At 43.9% G+C, this 26,895-nt stretch overlaps 1 non-coding gene across 1 annotated transcript; it reads right to left on the bottom strand.

Moving 5' to 3' along the window:
* Nucleotides 1-3,730: 3,730 nt before the first annotated feature.
* TRNAY-GUA (transfer RNA tyrosine (anticodon GUA)) lies at nucleotides 3,731-3,802 on the bottom strand. The gene has a single exon. It is a non-coding gene; the product is annotated as a tRNA-Tyr (tRNA).
* Nucleotides 3,803-26,895: the final 23,093 nt, after the last annotated feature.

Raw genomic sequence — 26,895 nt, 5'->3', positions numbered from 1 at the left:
CATAACATTTTGCTTTTGTAATAATGAGTCTTAGTAAATGGGATCTCAATTAATCAATTAATGTATTTGATTAATGAATATAAAATCAATGAATTTGTACTTTCCTCCCTTAAAAAAAAAAAAAAAAAACCTCCCATGAGTCAGATTCTGGGTGTTAAATAAATCATAGCCCTTTCCCTCAAAGAGGGCATTTAGCCGGTAAGGTAGAATGTAAGCAGACATTTTAAGTCATTGATTCCTGATGGAGCAGAGTCCAAGAAAAGGGATGGAGATTGAGAGACTAGCCTCCTGAAGCAGCAGCTGCAGTCACCAATGCCTAACTCAGATCCTAGTTCTCTTCTTGCTAACCCAGAGAGAGGCCAGCAGCTGTGGTGCACAATGTCCTTTGGCCATGTTTTGGCTGTGTACCTCCCCTCCTCCTTTTTTCACCTCCTACAAGAGAAAGACAAGCCATGCGTTCCCTCAATTTCCCTTGCAGTTAGAGGTGTCCATGGAAACCAGTTGTAGCCAGTGGACAAGACTGTTGAAGAGCTTTGGGAAAGTTTCCCTTTCCTGATAAAAGAGAGACAGAAGAAGGAAAAAAAGAAAGAAAGCAAGCTTCTACACAGGAAAGGAAACAGCAAAATGAGAAGTCAATCTTTGGAATGGGAGTAAACATCTGTAAACTCTATAGCTGATGAGGGCTTAACATCCAAAATATATAAGAAACTATTACAACTCAATAGAAAAACTTATAAATAACTAACTTTAAAAAGTGGATGTAGGCTTTGAATAGACATCCAAAGAAGATGTACAAACAGCCAACAAATATATAAGCAGGTGCTCAACATCACTAATCACCAGGGAAATGCAAATCAAAGCCACAACGAAATATCACTTCATACCTCTTAGGATGGCTATTATATTTAAAAAAAGATAACAAGTGTTGACAAGAATATGGAAAAATTGGAACCCCTGTACACTATTTGTGGGAATGCAATAGTGCAACCACTATAGAAAATAGTATGGAGGTTCCTCTAGAAATTAAGCTTAGAAGTATCATATGACCCAGCAGTCTCACTTCTGGGTATATAGCCAGAAGAACTGAAGTCAGCACTGGAGATGTCTGCACTGCATATTCATGGAAGCATTGTACACAATAGTTAGGATACGGAAACAGTCTAAATGTCCATCAGTGAATGAATGGATAAAGAAAATGTGGAATATACAGACAATGAAATATTAACCGTAAAGAAATCTTGCTATCTATAGAAATATATATGAACCTGGATGACATTATGCTAAATAAAACAGGCAGTCACAGAAAGACAAATGTTTCATGATCACACTTATATGAGGAGTCCAAAACAGTCAAACTCAGAAGCAGAGAGTAGAACATTGTTTATCAGGGACTGGGGGTGGGGAATGGGGAATTGTTGTTCAATGAGTATAAAGTTTCAGTTATGTTAGATGGATATGCTCCTTAGATCTACTATACAATACAGTACCTATACGTAACAGTATTGCATTATACACCAGAAATTTTGTTGAATGCAGATATCATATTAAGTGTTCAATAAAGGAAAAAGGAAAAATCCCAGTTCTGTACCCCTTTCTTTTATTTATGACATTTAAGAACATAATATTCAGCTATGCAAAGCTGATCTTACAACCATCAAGTGGCAAGTTGGAACATTAAGTCAAATGAGCCCTGGTCCTTGGTGACATGGTTGAGCTACCAAGTCAACCCGGAGAACATCTTTATCAAAAAGGGATAATTGTTGCTGTTTTTATTATTGTTGAAGCTGAATATTCCTCAAAATATGCAGCTTGTCAGAGCTAAGAGAGACCATAGTTTTGATTTTTGGTTTATCATTTCTTAATTAGTAGTCAACAGTTCACTAAAACAAATACTTATTTCCTTGAGTTTTCCTCTCTGCCACTCTGCAACAGGGCGGCAAGTCTCTTCTTCTTCTCTCACTTCTTGGGTTTGTAATGGAGAATTTCAGAGAAGGCAACGGCACCTCACTCCAATACTTTTGCCTGGAAAATCCCAAGGACGGAGGAGCCTGGTAGGCTGCAGTCCATGGGGTCGCTGAGAGTCGGGCACGACTGAGCAACTTCACTTTCACTTTTCACTTTCATGCATTGGAGAAGGAAATGGCAACCCACTCCAGTTCTTACCTGGAGAATCCCAGGGACAGGGGAGCCTGGTGCGCTGCCGTCTATGGGGTCGTACAGAGTCGGACATGACTGAAGCAACTTAGCGATTAGCGAATGGAGAATTTAGAAGGTTTAAATGGGTATGAAGCACTAATAAGTCTTCTGAAAAGAATTACCCTAAATCAAAATGTAAGGAGTTTTTATAAAATTAAAAGAAAAAAAAATATTCAAAGGGTCTTATTCCAGATTCGAGGCAAATATGCAACCTTCTCAGTGTTTGTAGCAAGAACCACATTTCTCCCTCTTTAACCACCCCTTGGAAACATTGCCTTAAGACCACAGAGCCTGCTCACTGGGGAAGAAACCTACAAAGAGGAGAAAGACTCATAAAGGGTAAGCAGAGGGCAGAAAACAAGTACTATTGTACTAAGCCGCTTTAGTCATCTCCAACTTTTTGCGACCCCAGGGACTGTAGCCCACCAGGCTCCTCTGTCCATGGGACCCTCCAGGCAAGAATACTGGAATAGGTTGCCGTATCCTCCTCCAGGGCCTTGTAAATAAAGATGAAAGAAAGCCATGGACATTTTCCTTTAAAATGACTTACAGGGACTTCCATGGTGGTCCAGTGGTTAAGAATCCACCTGCCAGTGCAGGGACATGGGTTTGATGACTGGTCCCAGAAGATTCCACATGCGGCAGAGCAACTAAGCCCATGTACCACAACGAAATGAGCTTGTGCTGTAGAGCCCACGGGCCAAAACTCCTGAAGCCCAGGAGCCATAGAGCCTGTGCCCCACAACAAGGAAGCTACCGCAATGAGAAGCCTGTGCACCACAACTAGAGAATAACCCCCTCAAAGCACCAAAGTCAGAAGCAACACAGCCAAATAATAATAATGATAAAAGTTTTTTTAAAAAGTTACTTACATACACTATGGATACTATGTATAAAATAGGTAACTAATGGAACCTACTGTACAGCACAAGGAACTCTACTCAGTGCTCTGTGGTGACCTAAATGGCAAGGAAATCCAAAAAAACAGAGGATATATGTACACAGATAGCTGATTCACTTCGCTTTACAGTAGAAACACAACATTGTAAAGCAACTATACTCCAGTAACAGTTAATTTTAAAAATGCACACACATTCAAAATTTGAATCCATATGGATTCTGGGAATTTTCTGTCTCCTGGAAGGTTATAAATCCCAGTTTAATAGCCTATGCCAAAGGCTTACTGGTGATTCCGAGGGAAATAAAGAGCAGTTTGGTTGAAACAGGAAGGTGAGTTTTTCTACAAAGGACAGAAGGAGAGGATCCATCAGAAAGGCACTGGGGATGCTAGTGAATGAGCATGGCTGGATGCAGGGGTTGGGGCACTGGCATCATTTAGATCAGGACAGGTGGATTTGGGCATGGAAGAAGCTTGGTGAGGGCCCTAGAGCATACACTTGAAGTGAAGTGAAGTCACTCAGTCATGTCTAACTCTCTGCGACCCCATGGACTGTAGCCTACCAGGCTCCTCAGTCCATGGAATTTTCCAGGCAAGGGTACTGGAGCGGGTCACCATTTCCTTCTCCAGAGGATCTTCCCAACCCAGGGATCGAACCTGGGTCTCCTGCATTACAGGCAGACGCTTTACCATCTGAGCCACCAGGGAAGCCCAAGTGTATATAGAGCATACCCTTACACAGAGCTATAGGGCAAATCTCACAGAGCCATCAGATAACTCTTCTCAGGGCAACTCTTAGGTGAGAATAAACACAGTCATGGAAGTGGGGGGACATTGGCAATCTGGAGAGACCACAAAACCTGACATCATGATCGCTGTGTTGCTCTTCCAGAGTTTTCTGCATTTTTCAAGAGAAAATGAAAAATAAAATTTTTCATTTCATGTAAATGCATCATGGACTTTAAAATAGCATCTCAATTATCAAACTCTGTAGAAAACTAAGGACTTCCCTCCTAGCTCAGTTCATAAAGAATCTGCCTGCAATGGAGGAGACCTGGGTTGGATTCCTGGGTTGGGAAGAGACTCTGGAGAAGGAAATGGCAACCCACTCTGGTATTCTTAACTCAGAAATCCCATGGACAGAGGAGCCTGGCAGGCCATAGTCCAAGGGGTCACAAGAGTTGGACACGATCAGATACGAATGCTGGGCACAGCCCATAGGCCTCCATGTTGAAACTTCGTAATCAAACATGTACAGCACTGGATCATAATTTCAGATGTCTGAACAAAGAGCCCAGTGATCAAAGATGGAGAGGAAGCCAACTGGAACATCAATTCAGGAGAACATGAGTTCAACTTAGCCGTGTGATCGCAAAAGTGTCCATTAATCTCTTTCCTCATTTACTCATGATGAGATGAAAGCAGATGACCTCCAAGGCTCCTCTTGCCATCAACGTGGATATTCTGAAGCCACCTGTGGCCAACCTAGTTAGCAGAATGCACACATGTGCTGCCTGATCATGGAGAAAGCATACTCAGATAATCCCTGAGGCTCTCAGAACTTGTTTTCTGCTATGGTCCAGGGACCTTCAGTTCAGTTCAGTCAGTCGCTCAGTTGTGTCCGATTCTTTGTGACCCCATGGACTGCAGCATGCCAGGTCTCCCTATTCATCACCTACTCCTGAAGTCTATTCAAACTCATGTCCATTGAGTCTGTGATGCCATCCAACCATCTCATCCTCTGTTGTCCCCTTCTCCTCCCACCTTCAATCTTTCCCAGTATCAGGGTCTTTTCCAATGAGTGAGGTTTGCGCATCAGGTGGCTAGAATATTGGAGTTTCAGGTTCAACATCAGTCCTTCCAACGAATATTCAGGACTGATTTCCTTTAGGATGGACTGGTTGGATTTCCTTGCAGTTTAAAGGATTCTCAAGAGTCTTCTCCAACACCACAGTTCAAAAGCATCAATTCTTCAGTGCTCAGCTTTCTTTATAGTCCAACTCTCACATCCATACATGACTACTGGAAAAACCATAGCCTTAACTAGACGGACCTTTGTTGGCAAAGTAATGTCTCTGCTTTTGAATATGCTATCTAGGTTTGTCATAACTTTTCTTCCAAGGAGAGCAAGTGTCTTTTCATTTCATGGCTGCAGTCACCATCTGTAGTGATTTTGGAGCCCAAAAAAATAAAGTCTGTCATTGTTTCCACTGTTTCTCCATCTATTTTCCATGAAGTGATGGGACTAGATGCCATGATCTTTGTTTTCTGAATGTTGAGCTTTAAGCCAACTTTTTCATTCTCCTCTTTCACTTTCATTAAGAGGCTTTTGAGTTCCTCTTCACTTTCTGCCATAAGGGTGGTGTCATCTGCATATCTGAGGTTATTGGTATTTCTCCTGGCAATCTTGATTCCAGCTTGTGCTTCATCCAGCCTAACATAGCACGTCGTGATGTACTCTGCATGTAAGTTAAATAAGCAGGGTGACAATATACAGCCTTGATGTACTCCTTTTCCTATTTGGAACCAGTCTGTTGTTCCATGTCCAGTTCTAACTGTTGCTTCCTGACCTGCATACAGATTTCCCAAGAGGTAGGTCAGGTAGTCTGGTATTCCCATCTCTTTCAGAATTTTCCATAGTTTATTGCAATCCACACAGTCAAAGGCTTTGGTGCCGGGAGCTGGCATATTGCATATTGAGTGCATATTGCATATTGCATATTGAGTGCAGCACTTTCACAGCATAATCTCTCAGGATCTGGAATAGCTCAACTGGAAGTCTATCACTGCCAGGAGCCAGCATGAGGAACTCCGCCCATGGCAAAGGTCATGAGGAAGGAGGCTCAGCATACGCAAAGGTGGGATCAAGCCTCAGGAGTCCCCCTGGAAATTCTCAAGCATCTACCCCCAAAACCAGAGTCTGCCTACTTTCTGCTTTGTGCTTTCACCTACACCTCTGACTTTACGGGGGACTGTCCCCCACTACCTCTCTCTGAAAAAAGAGTTAGCTTACAGCTCCAGTTAATAATTCCTGGGTGTGACAGTGTTTCAACCTAAAAACTCCTTTGGAAATCCTCTAGCCTGCCTGAATAGGTTTTTCTGGCCACATGTGATTGTTCAGAGCCTCCCAACTGTGAGAGGCAGGAGATGTTCTAAACTGTCTAAACACAGATTCCTTTGAGTAGTTAAAAGATTGATTAGAAATTGTATTGGTGAAGGGTTTTTCACTTGTTGGGCCAATGTTTGCTGCTAAGTCTCCATATCCCTTATCTGCTGTGTCCCTGGCAGTGTATTGATTAATATAATTGGTGTAAGTAGTAGCTTTAATGTTTGTAACCTTGGACCCTTGAGTTAATTCTTTTACTTATTATAGCCCACCACACCTTTGCCCTATAGGAATGCAACTTTATCTAATGCTTTTGGAGGGTGGCTCCTGACCAATCACCTTTAGAGAAAAATAAGTTTTCTGAAGAAAGGGTCTTAAAATGTTAACAGGCCTCTGGGCCAGAAGATGATGCAAATCACCTAAACTTTTGCATATGATAAGTTTTCAGGAAGAAAGCCTGGCTTACTGCATGACTCTACCCCTTCCCCCATTATCCTCTATGCATAACTTAAGGTATAAAAACTACTTTGGAAAATAAAGTGCGGGCCTTGTTCACCGAAACTTGGTCTCCCCATGTCGCTCTCTCTCTCAAATTCTGGCTGAGTCTCCATCTGGAGCATGGAACCCGCCATGCTTACTAATTATGCCTGGGCTTCTAAGATCCGACTGGGGAGGCCTCAGTGTCTCCTCTCCTTCGGGAGAACGGAAGGACGCCTGTGGCCTACGTAAGTGGTGCAAACTTCTTGTCTTGAAGTTTTATTGGTCTCCCGCGTAAACCAAGCTACTCAGCCTCTTTTCTCCACTGAATTTCCTCACTGAGCTATCCTCATTCTATTACTCTTTATATCTTTGATGAATATTTAAATAAATAGGTCGCCTATGCCATCTCTCCTTCGAATACCCTGGATCAGCCGGGGCTGGACCCCAGCACTTTGGCATAGTCAATAAAGCAGAAACATATGTTTTTCTGGAACTCTCTTGCTTTTTTGATCATCCAATTGATGTTGGCAATTTGATCTCTGATTCCTCTGCCTTTTCTAACGAGCTTGAACATCTGGAAGTTCATGGTTCACGTATTGCTGAAGCCTGGCTTGGACAATTGTGAGCATTAAGTTACTGGTGTGTGCTGCTGCTGCTGCTAAGTCACTTCAGTCACGTCTGACACTGTGTGACCCCATAGACGGCAGCCCACCAGGCTCCCCTGTCCCTGGGGTTCTGAGATGAGTACAATTGTATGGTAGTTTGAGCATTCTTTGGCATTGCCTTTCTTTGGGATTAGAATGAAAACTGACCTTTTCCAGTCCTGTGGCCACTGCTGAGTTTTCCAAATTTGTTGGCATGTTGAGTGCAACACTTTCACAGCATCATCTTTTAGGATTTGAAATAGCTCAACTGGAATTTCATCACCTCCACTAGCTTTGTTCATAGTATGCTTCCTAAGGCCCACTTGACTTCACATTCCAGGATGTCTGGCTCTAGGTCAGTGATCACACCATCGTGATTATCTGGGTCAGGAGATCTTTTTTGTATAGTTCTTCTGTGTATTCTTGCCAGCTCTTCTTAATATCTTCTGCTTCTCTTAGGTCCATTTCTGTCCTTTATTGTGCCCATCTTTGCATGAAATATGCCCTTGGTATCTCTAATTTTCTTGAAGAAATTTCTAGTCTTTCCCATTCTATTGTTTTCCTCTATTTCTTTGCATTGATCACTGAGGAATGCTTTCTTATTTCTCCTTGCTATTCTTTGGAACTCCGCATTCAAATGGGTATATCTTTCCTTTTCTCCTTTGCTTTTTGCTTCTCTTTGTTTCACAGCTATTTGTAAGACCTCCTCAGACAGCCGTTTTGCTTTTTTGCATTTCTTTTTCTTGGGGATGGTCTTACTCCCTGTCTCCTGTACAATGTCATGAACCTCCATCCATAGTTCATCAGGCACTCTGTCTATCAGATCTAGTCCCTTAAATCGATTTCTCATTTCCACTGCATAATCGTTAGGGATTTGATTTAGATCTTACCTGAATAGTCTAACGGTCTAGGGACCCTCAGTATGTCAGCAAAGTGGATCTCAATCTGCACTTTTATAAGGGCCCTGGGGATGAATGGCATGGCTTTGGGACTAAGACCATCACAAATAGCAGTTGCCTCACTTGTTTTGCATGTCTGAGGAAGATCCCAACACTGATAGGTATCAGTCACTGTGAGCATGTCTCCTATATAATAAAGTCTGTGCCTGTAATTAGCAACAAAACTGAAGTAGAAAAGAACCACTCCCTCCATCAGCTAGTCAGCACAGGTGCACAGCATAGACGAGATGAATGGCACCTACTGTCCACTGGGCCCTCCCCTCCCTGACAACAGCCTGCAAGTTCAGATGGTGAGAGTCCCGAAATAAGACACCAGGTTGATAGGAGTCAAAACAGGATAGAATCACAAACAACATTCTGCTCTTCAGAAAACCAAGGTCACATAACTTGTCAAGCTCACGCAGCTAGGTAGAGACAAACCCATGGTCATTCACAGCAACTCTAGAAGCCAGAATTAAGATCAAAGGATCAACAGTAAAAGAAGAGTTAGGAGAATATATCCACCCTTTAGTGCAAATTTGAAATGATAATACATACTAGTAACCAGAAAAGTTACTTTTGAATTGTGGTGTTGGAGAAGAATCTTGAGAGTCCTTTGGACTGCAAGGAGATCCAACCAGTCAATCCTAAAAGAAATTAGTCCTGAATATTCATTGGAAGGACTGATGCTGAAGCTGAAACTCCAATACTCTGGCCACTTGATTTGAAGAACTGACTCATTGGAGAAGACCCTGATGCTGGGAAAGATTGAAGGCAGGAGGAGAAGGGGATGACAGAGGATAAGATGGTTGGATGGCATCACAGACTCAATGGACATGAGTTTGAGCAAACTCCGGGAGTTGTTGACAGACAAGGAATCCTGGTGTGCTGCAGTCCATGGGGTCACAAAGAGTCAGACACGACTAAGCAACTGAACTGAACTGAACCAGAAAAATATCATTGAAATATGAACACATGCTCTCAGAGTGAGCTTTATTGGAGAAAATACTTGTTTATATGAGTAAGTCCCAATATGTTCATTACAATTCACTTGAAAAGTCATGGCCACAATATGTTTGTGATAAAATTTAATTTTCATTTGAATCATATTTTGAGTTAATAAAAATTTCATTATATGAAAAATTCAATCCATAGCACCTTGCATTGCCCCATCACTCATTCATCAAACTTGAAACATCTGTTTTCAATGTTCGGCTTCCTCCCAGGGCTAGAGGCTTCTCAAGGACAAAACTGTGTTTATCTTATTTGCTACTCTAGCCTCGGTGCTAAGCCCAGCACCTAGTATATGCTATGTGCTTCATAATTATGTGATGAATAAGTCAATGAATGAATAAGTGAATGAATGAATAAGTGAATGAATAAACAAAATGTTCTTCTAACACCCCACACAGAGCTCCATGCTGCTAAATAATCTTACTGCCTTAAGGACCTAAAGAATAAGCAATTCAAAAGCTGTTTATTTTTTCTCTTGTGTCTCAACTGTGTAACCTTTGAATTGCTTTTGAAAGCTGTGGCTCCAGACTGGCACACAGAAGCCTTACTTGCCATCTAATCCAGGACTGGAAGAGATTCAGGGTCTCCCTTCCTCTATTTAGACCTCGGCTGAATCACCATTCAATTACATTCTTCAATTCAACATTTACTGAAAGACTACTAAGTGCAAAAGGGATTCCCCGCTGGCTCCGCAGTAATCTGCCTGCCAATGCAGGAGATGCGGCTTCAATCCCTGGCTCAGGAAGATCCCCTAGAGAAGGAAATGGACCACTCCCATATTCTTGCCTGAGAACTCTTGACAGAGACACTTGGTGGGCCACAATCCACAGGGTCTCAAAGAATCCGACACAACTTAGTGACTAAACAACAGCAACTACTACATGCAAGGTAACTTTTTTTTCAGTACCAAAATGAAGGTTAATACTAGGGTCAGTGATCCTTGTTTAGCCTCAGAGTACTATCTTATAAATGGACGCTTAATGAATACTTATTTCTCCTACACCAGTTTGAGTCTTGGCAACTGGTGTGTCCAGAAAGTCCAAGTGCACCTTCATCGCCACTGTTTGGCAATTTCAGTCCATTTTCTGATTCAGAGCAGTGATACTAGAGACAGGCTGGTAACCATCCATATAGCATGGCTGTGTTAAGGAGCTCAGATCTTCTTCCCCTCCAACTCACTAACCCCTGTGAGATGGAGAGCCAGCTGACCTACACATGTCACTGTCCTCTCTCCATGACTATGACTCTGTACAACCACAACGTGGCCAGAGTTTCCTAACTCCTGCTTTTCAGCCTGTTATCCAAGCCCATGTGATTCTGGGCTGCATAGATCCCTGGGGATAAGTGGGTAAGAAAAGGCTTAGTCCTGCACCAGCACTGTGTGAGTTCACATAATGGGGGATCTACTGGCCAGAAGGACTCTGGGAATCTAGTGGCCAAGCCTATGATGCAAACATGAGCTGAATGGTGTGTTGTTGTTATTTAGTCGCTCAGTCATGACTGACTTTATGACCTCATGGACTACAGCACACCAGGCTTCCCTGTCCTTCACTATCTCCTGGAGTTTTCTCAAACTCATGTCCATTGAGTTGGTGATTCCATCCAACCATCTCATCCTCTGTCACCTCCTTCTCCTCTAGCCCTCCATCTTTCCCAGCACCAGAGTCTTTTCCAATGAGTCAGCTCCTCACAACAGGTGGCCAAAGTATTGGAGTTTCAGCTTCAGCATCAGCCCTTCCAATAAGTATTCAGTGTTGATTTCATTTAAGATTGACTGGTTTGATCTCTTTCTTGTCCCTCCTTAAATGTGTATGTTGAAGCCCTAACTCTCCATGTGATGGTATTTGGAGGTGTAGCCTTTGGGAGGTACTTAGATTTGGATTAAGTCTTGAAAATAGGAACATCATGATATAATTAGCACTCTTAAGGAAGAAGGAGAGAGAGAGATTTTCCTCACTCCAGGGCCATGCACCAAGAAAAAGCCATGTGAGGGCAGAGCAAGAAGGTGGCAGTCTACCAGACAGGAGGCAGGCCCTCACCAGACACTGAATCTGCCACTGCCTTGATCTTGAACTCCCCAGCTTCCAGAACTGTGAGAAATAAAGATCCGTGGTTTAAGCCACCCAGTCTGTGGTGTTTTGGTGTAGCAGCCCAAGCTGACTAAGACAGCTCTTTCTACCAGTCAGTCTTCTTCACAGGTGACACCCGCCCTGGGCCGCCCACAGCGCTGCCTCACAGCACATTCAAACAGTCCTATTTACAGCACCCGCAGATAAGTCATGTCGGTGGTGAAATGGAGCATCTGTCCGAGAGTCCAAGTAGAACCACACATCTTCCTAAATTTCCAACTTTCACTCCGCTTGATGGTTCCCTCTGCCCAGGGTCGGAAATCTTTAAAAACATCTTGTTGGATCCATCTCAGTCTCAAATCCAGGACCCGTGGAACAGCCTCCATGCTGTCCTTGCATAATTGCTGGTATCAGCTTTCAACCTTCTTCCCCATCCTCAGCAAGAGTGACAGAGGAAGGAAAATTGTAAGAGAAAGAGCCAGCCCAGTTGGTGAGGTCCTATGTCTAGACAGGCTAATAAGTAAAAAGTGTTCTTCTTGGAGGTCCACAAACCAGGAAAATAAAGATTTATTCCTTTTTTTTTTTTTGCCCTCTGCAGCCCATGCTGCAGTCTCCATCCAGGTTAAGTGGGGGAAAATACTTCCTCCTGGCACTTGCCTCTGCTCTGATATAAGAAATACCTGCCTCCCAGGACAGCCCAGGCTCCACTCCTCTTCCTTGAGAAGGTTCATTCAAAGTCAAGTATTTCACCTGGCTGGGGGTCTCCTCACTCAAGGCTGATCTTTCAAAGAGATTCAGTATGTGGTTCCTAGCAGGGCAAGCTTTGAGGAGGATCACAATACCCCATTCCTTAATATTTCTCATTAGTTTTTTTGTGGCCCCTCCTATTTCCTAAAATTCACAGAATCCCTTGATCTCCAAGTGGGCAGAGATCTTAAAATCCAGCCAGCCATTCCTTCTGCAGAATTTTACTTACAGAAAGTCATTCAGTCTCTGCTTGAAAACTTCTACATACAAGGAGCTCATAGTTTTTCATTCCATCTTTGGACAACTGTGTTAGAATACTCTTCTTTTGAACTAAAATGAAATATCTATTCTTTGTAATAACGGATTTTATTGGCATTTTAAAGTCACGGGCACATAAATGGCTTATAATGGAGATCAGTGGAATCCAATTTAACCCCTTCATTTTCCAGGGAACCCAATTCAACACAGTGAGTTCCTGAATGACATTGCAGGGCAGGTCCGGGATGTGGACAGGACTCAAACCCCAAGCCTTCTGATCATTCCAGGTGAGTGGATCACCATACCAGCAGTGTTCTGGGACCAAATTCCATCAGGCAGTTGTAGCTCTTTGAGACTTAAAGTTCTGATGTGTGGAATACATGACTTTAAATTGGTTCCTAACTCTTATTTTGGTTACATGTTAGATATTTTTCAAACAAAGTAAAAAGCCTCAATAGAAGATCCAAGATGGGTACTAGAAGGTAGAGTGAATAAAGAGAGAAGATGGGAGATTTAAAGGATAAACTTCCTGTCCAGGGTCCCACCATGGGAGAACAGTGCCCCAGGTGGTACCCTTCTGGTCCACCAACTCTGTGTACAGTGGGGAGCAGGGTCACAGAGGTGGGGGACAACAGAGCAAGCTGAAGCCCAGATGGCAAATCAATAAGGATGGTCCCCTCCATCTCTGTGGAGTTCCCTAGTTAGCAAGCTGCTTCTCCATCCATTTTCACATTTGATCTTCACAATCACATGGCAAGGCAGACTATGATTATCTCTGTTGTATAGATGAAGTAACTGAGTCTATCAGAAGTTAAACATGATTTGAAAGTTCAGAAAACTAGTCACCGACAGAAAAAAAGAGTAGAATTGAGGCATCCAGACTCCCAGGCCAGTGGTGTTTTGCTATGACATACTACCTCAGAAATCCCTGAATGGTATGGAATTCTCCAGGCCAGAATACTGGAGTGGGTAGCCTTTCCCTTCTCCAGGGGATCTTCCCAACCCAGGGATGGAACCCAAGTCTCCCACATTGCAGGCGGATTCTTTACCAGCTGAGCCACAAGGGAAGCCCCAAGATAATAGTAACAGCTATTTATCGAGCACTTATTATGTGGCTCTGCATGCTTCTGTGTGCTTTACCTGTTTCCATACATTTTACTTTTCACATTGATGATTTGGGTATAATTTTTATTTCCATTTCATGGGTAAGGAAAATCAGGCACAGAGATGTTAAATAATTTGTCCCAGGATACTCAGCCAGAAAGATACAGAGATTTCAAACCCAGAAACTATGAGCAACTACAATGTGTGTCTCTCTGTTTGTTCCCCCAAACAAGCACCCCGGGAATTCAGGGACAGTGTCCTAAAAATCTCATGCTAAGGTCAGATTTTTGACCCATGAGATCACTTCTAACAATGTGCACTTGATTTTATCTCCTGATAAATGTTTTATCTCCTGATAAAACCAGCAATAAGCTAGCTTAAAAGGCACTGTGGTCTTAGCCACATCTATAGCTGAAAATCATAAATTTGAAGAGTTAAGTAAATATCTTTTCCTCTCTTCCCCTTCTTTTTCTTCCCTTCCCATCAGATTGGAAGAACTCAGGCTTCCAAGCCAAGCCAAGGGAGGAACAACCCCAGAAGCAACCTGAAAGTTTGGTCCGTTCCATCCACTGTGCTCTAGATTCATCCACATCCACATGCTTGGTTTCAGGATTAAGCTAGGAGTCCCTGTAAAGTCCAGAGACCACGTGGCCCAGTGGTTCCTGCTCCACTTTCAGTCCATAAGCCAACACCAACCAACTCCACTACACATCAGCCATCGCTAGAACAAAACACTAGTCCCTGCCCTCTGTAAGACACCAGTGCAAGAGTCCAAAGCTCACAGGTTTGTGTCCAAGCTCGTCATCTTCTTTCTCTTCATTAGGTCTTCATCCCATGCTCCAGTCTTATGCTGAAGACATTTGGGTTCAGGCCAACTCTGGCTTTTCAGATGCCAGCTCCGGGTCATGACTCGGTTGACAAAATGGAGAAGAGGTCAGAGGCACACTTACTGGTGATCTTTCTCCCCTCTATTCTTCAAATCTGTCCTTCTCTCAGCTTCTCGCCTCCTTCAGAACTGCTTGGCTCTGCTTTCTGTCTTGTTTCACTGCCAACAATCTCTCTTCATTCCATCCTAACCATCACTGTCAGAACAATCATCCTTAAGTTCAGCAGCAGGCATGGCACTCTGATGCTCCAGAATCTTCAGTGGCTCCCTGTTGCCTACCATCTTCACTCTTAGTAAATTCTTGATGTTGATTTCCCATGATAAGGCTTCCCATAAACTGACCACAGCTTGACTTTCCAGAAAGCCAATCAAACTGTTGCTTTTCCCAAAGGGGCTCAGTGGCCACTGAGAGGATTTCCAAGCTCTGAAAAGCAGTTAGAGCAGGAAGTGGCCCATGCTCCTCTGCACTTACCAAACTTCCTGAATTTCTTCTCATGAACCTCAAGTGTTCATTCAATGAAGACTTCAAGTCAAATGGACTCTGGGATCCCTCTGGCTCTGAAATTCAGAAGGAGTGGAAGGAGCATAAACCTAGACATGGGCTCTAAGTGAGATGGGGATACTGATCAAGGAGTGAATGTCTTAGAGTCTCTGGCAATGAGGGAATTAGTTGTGGGAGAACTGGGGCAAGAAAGGAGGATTTGGGGAAACTCCAAAGTTGGATGTCCTGCCTCAGTATCTTAGGGAAGCACTGGAATCACCTGGGTACTTTATAAAACACTGAGTGGAGCCTGGGTCTTACTCCAGAGATTTTGATTCAGCCAGTCTGGAGGCAGCCTAGTTGTTGAGATTTTAATAACTGCCTGGATGATTCTAAGATGCTGCAGAGTTTGAGACCAGAACCCTGAATGAGGGGCAGGCACAGAGGGGCAATGACACAACCTTTATTAGAAGGAGGTGTTGCCCACATCAGAGTCCAGTGGGTCTGGTCCAAGGAGACAGCAAACCTTTGAGCAAAATGGTCATGCAAACCCCACCCCCTCCAGCAGGTGGTGAATACTTGCCTTGGGCCAAAAGCACCTTGTTCATGTAGAGAAAGCTGATGGTGAAAGAACACTCTTTACCATCATCTCTATTTCATGGATGCTGGTTCCTTCCAGCCCTCTGTGTCCAGGCCTCAGCTGAGAGTTCCACCTGAGATTTGAAGGTGTGTGTGTGCTTAGTCGCTTCAGTCATGTCTGACTTTGTGCAACCCTATGGAATATAGCCCATCAGGCTTCTCTGTCCGTGGGATTCTCCAGGGAAGAATACTGGAGTGGGTTGCCATTTCCTCTTAATTCTTCCAGACATAACAATTTTCCTTAATATACAGTGTTAATTATATTCATCATGCTGTCTATCACATCTCTAGTAATTCTTCATCTTACAACTGGGAGTTTGTAACTTTTGACTACCTTTATCTAATTCCTCCTCCCTTACCCCCTGCCTCTGGTAACCACAAATACGATCTCTTTTTCTATGAGCTTCTTTGTATGTTTGTTTTTGAAGTATAATCGGCCTACAACACTATGTTAGTTCCAGTTACACAGCATAGTGATTCGATATTTCTACACATTTCAAAACAATCACCATGATAAGTTTAGTTACCATATATTGCCAAAGATCCCACATACTTATTGACTATATTCCCCATATTAATACATTTCACACCCATGACTCTCATATATTGCAACTGGAAGTTTGCACCTTTTAATCTCCCTCTCCTATTTCTTTTCTACCCTCACCCCATCAGCTGGCTTTGAGTTAATTTAGAGGGGGACTATGCTGGGTGGGCCTGGTCTAATCAGACAAACTCTTTAAAACAGGACTTAGAAGTTAGAGATGCTTCCTCTTGCTGAGCTGGAAGCAACAAGCCACTGTGAGCGCTAAAGCTGTGAGGAGATGAATTCTGCTAACACTCACGTGAACTTGGACGAGGACTTCGATCCTCAGATGAGACCCTAGCCCTGCCTGAAATCTTGACTGCAGTCTTATAAAACCCTGAACAAAGACCAAGTGAATCTGTACCTGGATTACTAATCTGTGAAAACTGTGAGATAATAATTAATGGGCATTCATTTAAGCTGCTTATTTTGAGATAATTTATTATACTGTAATAGAAAGCCAATACACTAATAATCACCATGCTCAAAATAATGTACTATCTTTTATGTTTTCCAGGTAGCTTTTATGAGCAGAAAATGTTACCTAGAGATCACTTTTAAAAATATTCTATTAATTAAGGGTCCACATTCAAAAGTCTTGCTCTTCTTTAATCTATTACTTTTCAATTTATAAATTATACAGTTCTTATTAAGCAGCTAGTGAGTTTAACCATCACTTTTAAGGAGTTTTGATTAATGTTTGGTCCTAGTTACAAACTTATTAAAAAAAATTCTGTATCACATTGATAAATTTATTTCACCTAACTTTGATTGTCCAGTAAATTTTATGTTACTTAAATGATTCATATAAATCTAATGAATTAACTTTTTAAAATAGCGATTATTAAGTTTTCTTAATTATTTGTGCTAACCACGCTAAGTCGCTTCAGTCATGTCTGACTCTGCAAACCCCGTGGACCATAGGTCGCCAGGCTCCTCTGTCCATGGGATTCTTCAGGCAAGAATACTGGAGTAGTTTGCGTGCCCTTTTCCAGGGGATCTTCCCAACCCAAAGATCAAACTGGAGTCTCTTATGTCTCCTGCATTGGCAGGTGGGTTCTTTACCACTAGGGCCACGTGGAAATCCCTAAATTATTTGAAAACAATATAAACTAAGATTTAAACCAAAACTCATACCTAAACTAATCATTCAATTACTTATTGTAAATGGAATTACAAGGTTGGTCTGTAATTCCAATAGACCTAATTTCCTTAAGTATGACAAGAACATAAAGTACCAAAAATGAGCAGATTTCTAAATACAGAAATATTAATAATATGAATTTATTACCTAAATTTTCTACCCTTAATTCTAAATCTTTTTAATTGGTTATTAAATGATACTTATGGGGCTTCCCTGATGGCTCAATGGTAAAGAATCTGCCTGCCAATGCAGGAGGCACAGGTTCAATCCCTAGGTCAGGACAATCCCTTGGAGAAGGAAGTGGCAACCCACTCCAGTATTCTTGCCTGGGAAATCCCATGGACAGAGGAGCCTGGCAGGCTACAGTCCACGGGATCGCAAAAAGAGTCAGACACGATTTTAGCAACTAAACAACAACAACAGCAAGCAATACTTGAAAGAAACATATCATCACAAACAATTTTGGAGAAAGGTCCTTCTCAGATTATTGAACCAGCACTGTAGTCAGTGACATTAATCAGGAGGGGATGTCTGAAGATGTTAATGTCCAGAGAGATTTCTTGTGACTCGGTGTGCTGGGAGTATGCTCTTTTTATCATCCTAAGTCTTGAGTTCCATAAATTAGAAAACTGGTTTTCATACCATCCACATCCCTGTTTTGAGTCGTCACTAATCCTTCCATCTACACATATATGAAGTCTGCAATCTCAGCCCTGGTGGTACCTTATTACTGAGAATGGATCTTGGACCGGGGATGCGCCCTTCATGTTGCTCTGCTCCTGTTCCTCCTTGGCAAGAAGTTAGTTTCATTTCCATCCATACCAGTACCTAGCCCTGAGGTCCCTGGTGGAAGAAACAGGCCAAGGAGATGCAAAAGAGGAGGGCGAAACTGAAAGAGACTTGGTCTGAAAAAGTGTGTGGAGAGCTAGGGCTGCTCTGTTTTTCCTTTGGGAGCTAAAAATGTAGGGAGAACTGTATGTATTATTTGCAGACTTGTTAATGGGCCAGGTCTCATGGTTGAATTCCCAGCCAACCACTCAGCCTTGCTCTGAGAAATAGTCCCCTTCCCTCACTCCCACTCCCTTCTCTTTTTCCATGGGATCCTGTCCAAGTTGGTACAGACACCTTGGGTGGCAACATTCATTTGCTCTCTGACACACAGCCTCTCCCAATGGCAAATTCTTTAGGTTTGCCAGGAGCCGAGTGAGCTTTGGGTAACCCCAGAGATGTGACTCCTTCTCGGAAAATACTCTCTGGTCTTAAAGCATGTGTGTGTTCAGCCTTGCCATCTCTTTTTTTGTTTCTTTCTCTCTCCCCTTCGCTGCTCCTCCTTTTCATCTCCTTTTTGTCCTCCTTCTTTTTCAGTCTCTCCTTACCATCTCTTTCTCTCACCCTCCTTCTCACTTTTTTCTTCCTTTTTCCCTTGGTCTTCTGCACTAGGATATACATATTTTTGGATTTCATTCTTCAAGGAGAATAGTGGAAAGATGGGGTAAGTTTGTATTAGTGTCAATCAAAGTAGTTAAACTTGTGAGCCATTACAATGTGACAAAGTGATAAATACCTGACGTGTGTTACCATTTGATCTTCAAAACAATCTTGGTTGATTGATTGATAGTGCTCCCATTTTCCATAGGTGGAAACTTCAGCTCAGAGAGGGTATTTAGCCTCCCCAAAGTTACAAAGTATGATTTAATCACATGTCCCAGGAGGACTGACTGTAGCGTCCCACTCCGAATCACCCTCCCTTGGCAACCCTAGGCCAATTACCCACTCCATGTGACTAAATGGTTTCCATATTATTTCCCTGACATCCTTGCCCCTTGAAGCAGGGGCACAGCCAGGTGCCCACATCTCTGTACCTCACTCTGAGCCTCTGGACACATGATGCCCACTAATGGAAAATCTAGAGGTTATTTTATTTTGAGAAGAAGAGTGTTTATTAAACCTACCCCAAAGAGCCAGAGCTCCTCTTTATTCATTCTTGCTGATGTGTGTCAGGAACTAAGTAACCATTTCTAGTCTGCAGCACAGGGACATCATCTGAAATGCGAGCAGACAGGGTAGAAGGGAGTGAGTATTGGTGGTTAGCTGGGGTGGAGATAAGGAATCTGCATAGCTATAGACTCTGCAACAAGGAACTATTCACTGATTATCTGTGCATGTTAGGGGTGGCATATGGTCCCCAAGGAATCATGCCACCTTGTGTCATCCTTATCACACTGACTCTGAGCTTGGCCATATCACTTGCCTTGATCAAGTGATGTCATCAAATGTGACAGAAGCAGAAACATGGTAAGCTCTTGCACAGTAAGACTTTCCCCACTAAACTCAGCCAACAGGTAAAGTGTGTCTTATGTGTGTTAGTCGCTCAGGTGTATCTGACTTGGCAACCCCATGGACTGTAGCCTGCCAAGTTCCTCTGTCCATGGAATTCTGCAGGAAAGAATACTGGAGTGGGTTGCCATTCCCTTCTCCAGGGAATCTTCCCAACCTCAGAGATCGAACCCAGGTCTCCAGCATTGCAGGCAGATTTTTTTACCATCTGAGTCACTGGGGAAGCCCAATAGGTAAAGAATCCCTGACTATCCTGCTGGAGAAAGAGGCTACATGGAAAACTGAGGCACTCCAACCAACTGCCAGCATCAAGACCCCATGGAAATAAGTCCTGAATATTCACTGGAAGGAGTGATGCTGAAGCTCCAATATTTTGGCCCCCTGATGCAAAGAACTGACTCATTGGAAAAAACCCTAAGGCTGGGAAAGATTGAAGGCAGGAGGAGAAGGGGACAACAGAGGATAAGATGGTTGGATGGCACCACTGACTCGGTGGACATGGGTTTGATCAAGCTCTGGGAAGCCTGGCACACTGCAGTCCATGTGGTCAAAAAGAGTCAGAGCTGACTGAGCAACTGAACTGAACCTGCCTTGGATCCTTCAGTCCTAGGTGGGCAGTCCCAGGTGATACCATGTGGAATATAAATAAGTCATCCCACTGAGCCTTGCCCAAATTCCTGAACCATAAAACAATGTGCGATAAAGTAGTTGTTTTTAAGTCACTGAGTTCTGGAGTAGTCTGTTCTATAGTAATAGATAACTGATCCAGGATCCTGAAAAAATAAGTACTGATTGATCCATAGGAATTTTCCTAGCAATTTCTCAGCCTCTCCAAGAACATCTTTAACCAGCTTCTTCTCATCCCTCCTGTAGAAGAAAAGAGGGCTCGTGAAATGAAAAGCAGAATAGAGAGGGGCTTCTCCAGTAAAGTATGGGCTCTTCCAAGAAATGCACAGTAACATTACAGACCAAAGAGGGCGAATCAGTGTTTGGAAAAAGAGATCTCTTTGCACTCTCAGAGGCTCTGAGCTGATGAAAGTTCTGAGAACTGCCTGTGGTGCTGAGTGGTGAGAGGTTCTTCAGTCCTTGCTAAGAGCAGAGAACAGGTCTCTTCTTCTGTTACACTATCCCCATTGGAGATCCTCACAGCCTCCAAGGAGAAGCATGGTTGAGGGGAAGGGAGCAGCCTGGGGTGAGAAGAATGTGGTCTGGACATCCGTTTGATGACCCTTTGAGGTCTACACGTGCATTGGTTGGAGGCTCAGCCTCCAGGGAGACAGTAGATTGCTTCTGCAGAGGACGAGGACTTATTTAAAAGAAAACTGTGAGAATGTTTCACCTTGCTAAACTGAGACTCAGTCTCCATGAAACACTAGTTCCCCATCCCTCTATCCTCCCACCCCCAGCTCCTTGCATCTACCAATGTACTTTCTGACTTTATTGTTGTTTAGTTGCTAAATAGTATCCTACTCTTCTGCGACCCCCATCAGCTGTAGCCTGCCAGGTTCCTCTGTCCATGGGATTTCCCAAGCAAGAATATTGGAATAGGTTGCCATTTCCTTCTCCAGGGGATTTTCCCAACCCAGGGATAGCACCCAGGTCTGCTTCATTGGTGGGCAGATTCTTTACCACTGAGCCACCAGGGAAGCCTTCTGACTGTAAATTTGACTATTCTATGAACCTCATATAAGTGGAATCAAACAGTACTTGTCCTCACCTAATGTACTTAGTGCCACTGAACTATAGTTAAACACAGTTGAAATACTATGTTTTATATTATGTGACTTTTACCACGAAATTTTTTTTTTAAAAAAAGAGAACTATGAAAGATGACTGATTAATCAGCAAGTAGCAATGTCTGCCCAGTCAATACAGTAAACATGTCTTTGGTGATTATAAGCAGCTCAGGACAGGAACCATATGTTAATCATCTTGGATACAGGCCTGGCATCTTGCCCTCATGCAGGCCGTTTCTCTTCCTGTCTCTGCTTTCTCACCCATGGAATGAGGTGCCTGGACAAGATGCTCCCCAAATTCCTTTCTGACATCAACTCTCTCAGTCTTCCACAAAGGAAGGTACAGCCTGGGGGTTCATTTCATTCCTTCTACAGGTGAAGGCCTGCTCTCTCTCCCAGCATACTAGTGGGTTAAATTGGAAAGAAAAAGGAGGAAGAACTTTTTCTTCCTAGTGGTTTCCCTGAACAGAGGTGCAGGGAGGAAGAGACAGGACTCCCTCTTCACTGGGCAGTCTGTAGCTTTGGCCTGCTGGGCTTTGGCTGGGATGCATCGCCAGCAGGGTAAAAGGGGGGTTCTCATCAGCGTGGGAGAGGAAAGGAGGCAGGTGGATCCTGTCCTGGGTCAGGGAAGTCACACAAGCATCCCAAGCATCTGAGATAACAGGAACCCACTGAGGAGAAGAGGCGCGTCAGAGGAGACGGGCCCAGCAAGCCCATGAATGCAAAGGCTGGGGAGCGTAGCAGAGACCAGGGTCACAGACAAAGCCTCTCAGAAGCGGGAAGGAGGCAGGAATGAGGAGCAAAGAGTGAGGCTCAGAGCCCCGGAGACAGATGAAAATACTCTCAAGCACATGGTGGAGAATGTAGGGAGAAATCTATAATGTCACCCAGCAGTGGGAGGTCATGAAATCATGTCAGCAGAACCAAAGGAGGCGATGCAGGTGGGCAGGTTCCAGGACTGAAGAGAAACAGGCAATAGAGCCGCTGTCTCAGATTTCCCCTGCGGAAAGGTCCTGAAGATGAAGTCATGACATTTGAGACATAATTTAACATCGCAACTGTGATTTATGTTTGGTCTAATGTTTTATGATTTGCAGCCATTTCACTGTATCTTTATAGTTACTTTGGGAAATCAGAAAGGCAGGTGTCATCCACCTCATTTACTGAAGAGGGAGTGAGGTCCTAAAGTAATTGAGGCACTCGCCAAGGTTACTGTGCCGCCTGGGGCTTAGGGAAATACATGTGTAGTTGGTCATCAACCGCCCCCCCCCCCCAGGTTCTAGGCCAACCCAGCAATTCACTGCTTTTAAAAACTTAAATTTTTTAGATACTGAAATAAATATATTTACCTAACCTACCTTTCCTTACCATTGTGATTTCTCCCATCATTAAAATTCACGAGTAATAGTCATACGAATAAAAACTAAATGCTGCAGACCATTGTGAGAGAAGCCATTGTATTACTCTAAAAAAAGTTTGTAAAATGTTTGCACCATTGCAAAACAGTAGTTAAAATGGAAACTCCGTTCTTTGATCCTTAACCTGCTTCTTTGAAAAGAGTCAACACATAGTTATGTGCTGGAGAAAATACTTTAATTCCAGCTCTTATCATAAATGTTTCCTCTTCTAAGGGCTCCTGAGTATTGGGCTGTCTTGGAATCACAGAGATCCCTAGTTTGTTCCTAATTACGGTTGAGTTTCTCTTTGCACTCATGAAGGAGGGGCTGCTTGGCTGGATTTTCAGCAAGTAAGCAGAGGTGTTCAGAGTGAGAAGGAGTACAGAGCAATGGGCTCTGCTACCACCAGCTCATTTGCAGCAGAGGAAGGAGAGATTTAGGGCAGACTATCAGGTTTTGTCGTAGAAGGCAATGGCACCCCACTCCAGTACTCTTGCCTGGAAAATCCCATGGATGGAGGAGCCTGGTAGGCTGCAGTCCATGGGGTCGCTGAGGGTCGGACACGACTGAGCAACTTCACTTTCACTTTTCACCTTCATGCATTGGAGAAGGAAATGGCAACCCACTCCAGTGTTCTTGCCTGGAGAATCCCAGGGACGGGGGAGCCTGGTGGGCTGCCATCTATGGGGTCGCACAGAGTCGGACACGACTGAAGCAACTTAGCAGCAGCAGCAGCAGGTTTTGTTGAAGCTGAAACTCCAATATTTTGGCCACCTGATGTGAAGAGCTGACTCATTTGAAAAGACCCTAATGTTGGGAAAAATTGAAGGCAGGAGGAGAAGGGGATGACAGAGGATGAGATGGTTAGATGGCATCACCGACTCAATGGACATGAGTTTGGGTAAACTCCAGGAGTTGGTGATGGACAGGGAGGCCTGGCATGCTGCGGTTCATGGAGTTGCAAAGAGTCAGGCACGACTGAGCGACTGAACTGAACTGAACTGAACTGATCGGGTTTTGGGAGTTCAGGAGGGAGACTGCCAACAAGAGAAGGTGAAGGTCAGTAGGTATCAAGCCCCAAAAGAGACAGCCCACAAAGCTCTTGGCAGCAGGGACTAGGTGGCATTGATGATGCAAAGGTGATCCATACCTGAAGGTGAGGCCCAGATGATAAGGAATCAGGACTGTGCATTGGAGGGGTTTGGAAAAATGTTCACACTTCCAGGAGAGGCTTGGATGAAAATGATGGAAAAGAGCACGAAGGAATTTCCAGGGTAAAAATGAAGATGCAAGAATGCTGAGTGTGTGCAGGCAACACTGAGGCAGCCAGACTGACCAGCTGTGGTCAGTGCTGGGAGCAGGGGACATTTGGCAAGATGATTTAGAGTATGGTGTGGGAGGTCTAGGGAGGAAGCACGACCCTCAAGACCAGCACTGAATCAGGAGACTAAGCATTCAGCTCTGCCACCATTGGCCATGTGCTCATGGTCAGGTCATTCTCTCCCTCTCTGTGTCAGACCTATTATTTGTGTAGCAAGAAGGTTGACGGGATCATCACAATGATCTTAAGATAATAGCTAACATGTCTTAAGTCCTCACTGTGAGCCAGGCTTTGCTCTACCAGAAATTAGCTCATTCAATCCTTCAACAGCCCTGTGAAATAAGACCTAGGGTTACACCCATTTTGTAGATGATAAAACAGAGACACAGAGAAATAACTTATCTGAGGATGTACAGCTAATCAGGTACAGGAGTTGAAATATACAAGCTTGTATTCTGTCTCTAGAGTGTGTATTCTTACTCACTACTCTCTGCTGCCTCTTCAAGTCCTCCCAAACCAGCACTAAATTTAAGCATAAAATTTGAATGAGCTGCCCTCCCCCCTGAGCAAAAAATAAGACACAGGACCCTTTTTCCCCAAATGACAAAGTCATGTCTCCCTCGGGCAGCCTGGATTCACCCCAGACTCCTGCCTTACCTGGGAGAAAAAGTCTGCTGGCTGAGCCCTGGGGGTGGGTTGGGAACACTTAATGACCATCACCCCAGCCCCACATGGCTCCCACGTGGCTCAGATGGTAAAGAACACGCCTGCCAATGCAGGAAATACAGGAGACATGAGTTCAATCCCTGGGTCAGGAAGATCCCCTAGAGAAGGAAATGACAACACACCCCAGGATTCTTGCCTGGAGAATCCCATAGACAGAGGAACCTGGCAGGTCACAGACCATAGGGTCGCGAAGAGTCAGACATGACTGAGCACACACTCCTGCACGCACTCCAGCCCCTACAGAATTTCTGTTTCAACCATGACTGCTTAAACCATGCCTGGTTGCTGTTCTTACCATAATTGTGTGCTCCAATCAGTCAGACAGACTGAGGAGTAATAATAAAAAGTGATTATTAATATGGACCAAGACAGTAGTAATGAAAAAAATGATTGAAGTGCCTCCCAAGGAAGACAGGGGTCACAGAACACAGCATCATAAAGTGCTGTGGTCAGAAGATTGCCTAGAAATCATTCAACCCAACCATCTTGTGTTTCTGATGAAATTGAAAAGAGGATAGTCCCCTGCCTGAGGTCACAGAGCTCATAGAACCAGGATTCTAGGGCACAATTTCCTGAATCTGTTTATTAAAGATCATGCCAGAAAAGGCAGGTGTCTTCTTTTCCAGTCCTACAAGGATGACCCTTGCATTCCCAGGACATATAGGGGTTGCTGAGCTGGAGAGGGTGAGAAGTCTAGAACCCCTGGCTCTGTGAGCTGAGTGGGGCCTCAGACCTCCACTCCACTAATACGTCAGCCTGCAGAAAGTTAGAAGTGCCTAGCCTTGAACCCTCAGCCTCTAGGTGGTCCTATCTCAAGTTTAGAAGAGTTTTAAAGTTCAATTTTGTCCCTGGGGGAAAAAAGGAGCTGCAACACCCAGTCCTTAGCACTATCTCAGCTCTTGACCCATCTAGGACCTCAAACTTCAGAAGGATAGTTTTCAGTGCATTTCTCCATATGGAAGATCACTTGTGTTAGAGAACACCTTCTCCACAAATGAAAAGGCTGCATTTGTCCTGGCCCCAAGCAGCCACGTGAATTAGAAATATCAGCTCGAATCTCTGGGCTCCCTCTTTCAGTAACCAGAGAATAAATGGATTTAAAAATGAATGCTACCTTCCCTGCCTCCCAGGAAGTAGCCAGGGCCTCACTTGCCCGGGCTGTGCTGTCCATCCCGTGTTGAGGTGCCCCTCTTACTGGTGAGCCTGGTTCATCTGCCCCTTCCAGCCCAGGAGGCACCAGCCCCACAGGTGCCTGACCTGAAAATCTCATTTTCAGAGGATCTGACCTGAAAATCATATAGCAAATGCTGACATGCCAACCGCCTTTGTCTGGGCTCCCACCTCCCTTCTATTTCTACTTGGTAACCTTTGGCAAGCACTTACCCTGCTTATCAGTTTATCTGTAGCACTCTGAGTGCATTCCTTTAAGCTAAGAAGGAAAAACAAAACAAAACAAGAAAAGCACATATAGACCAAAGTATCTGGTTGCAACTCCTTGAGATGGTTATAAATATCTCAGGTGAGAGTGTGGAGACAGATGCCCTGGACAAATAAATACTCCACCTCAGCACCAGACTCTGCTTTCACCAGACACTCTTGTGTTCCACTTCCTTATTTTTTCATTTTCTTCCTTTTCTTTTATTTTCAAAGTTGGGTACTATTCCACAAAGTCTTTCCACATCTTGGGTGGCTGCCCCTTGGGCTTCCCCAATGGCTCAGATGGTAAAGAACCTGCCTGCCAATGCAGGAGATGCAGGAGACATGAGTTCAATCCCTGGGTCAGATGGATCCCCTGGAGAAGGAAATGGCAACTCACTCCAGTATTTCCGCCTGGGAAATCCCATGGACAGAGGAGCCTGGTAAACTAACGCTTACAAGGTCACAAAGATTTGGACACAACTGAGCACGCATGGAGGCATGGGAGGCTGCCTCAAACATCTCTTAGTTTTCTCCATCAATCATGGAGGCCACCCCACTCAAGCATCCTTATTCATGCGATGCCTGCCCTGCTCCCTCACCATCTCTCCTTCACATGGATGTGGGCAGCTCTCCCATGAAACAGTACAGTCTTATTTTGAAAGGGTTGGTGGCCAGGTCAGTCCAGATTGCTTCCCTAGATTAATTAAGTCATTTTTTTTTCTGTGAATATGCAGCATTCACCAGAACTGACACACAACTCGCTTTGTCCAAG

Source organism: Bos indicus, chromosome 2 (genome assembly GCF_029378745.1).
Source record: "Bos indicus isolate NIAB-ARS_2022 breed Sahiwal x Tharparkar chromosome 2, NIAB-ARS_B.indTharparkar_mat_pri_1.0, whole genome shotgun sequence".
Lineage (NCBI taxonomy): Eukaryota > Metazoa > Chordata > Mammalia > Artiodactyla > Bovidae > Bos > Bos indicus.
This window is presented reverse-complemented; position numbering and strand designations above follow the sequence as displayed.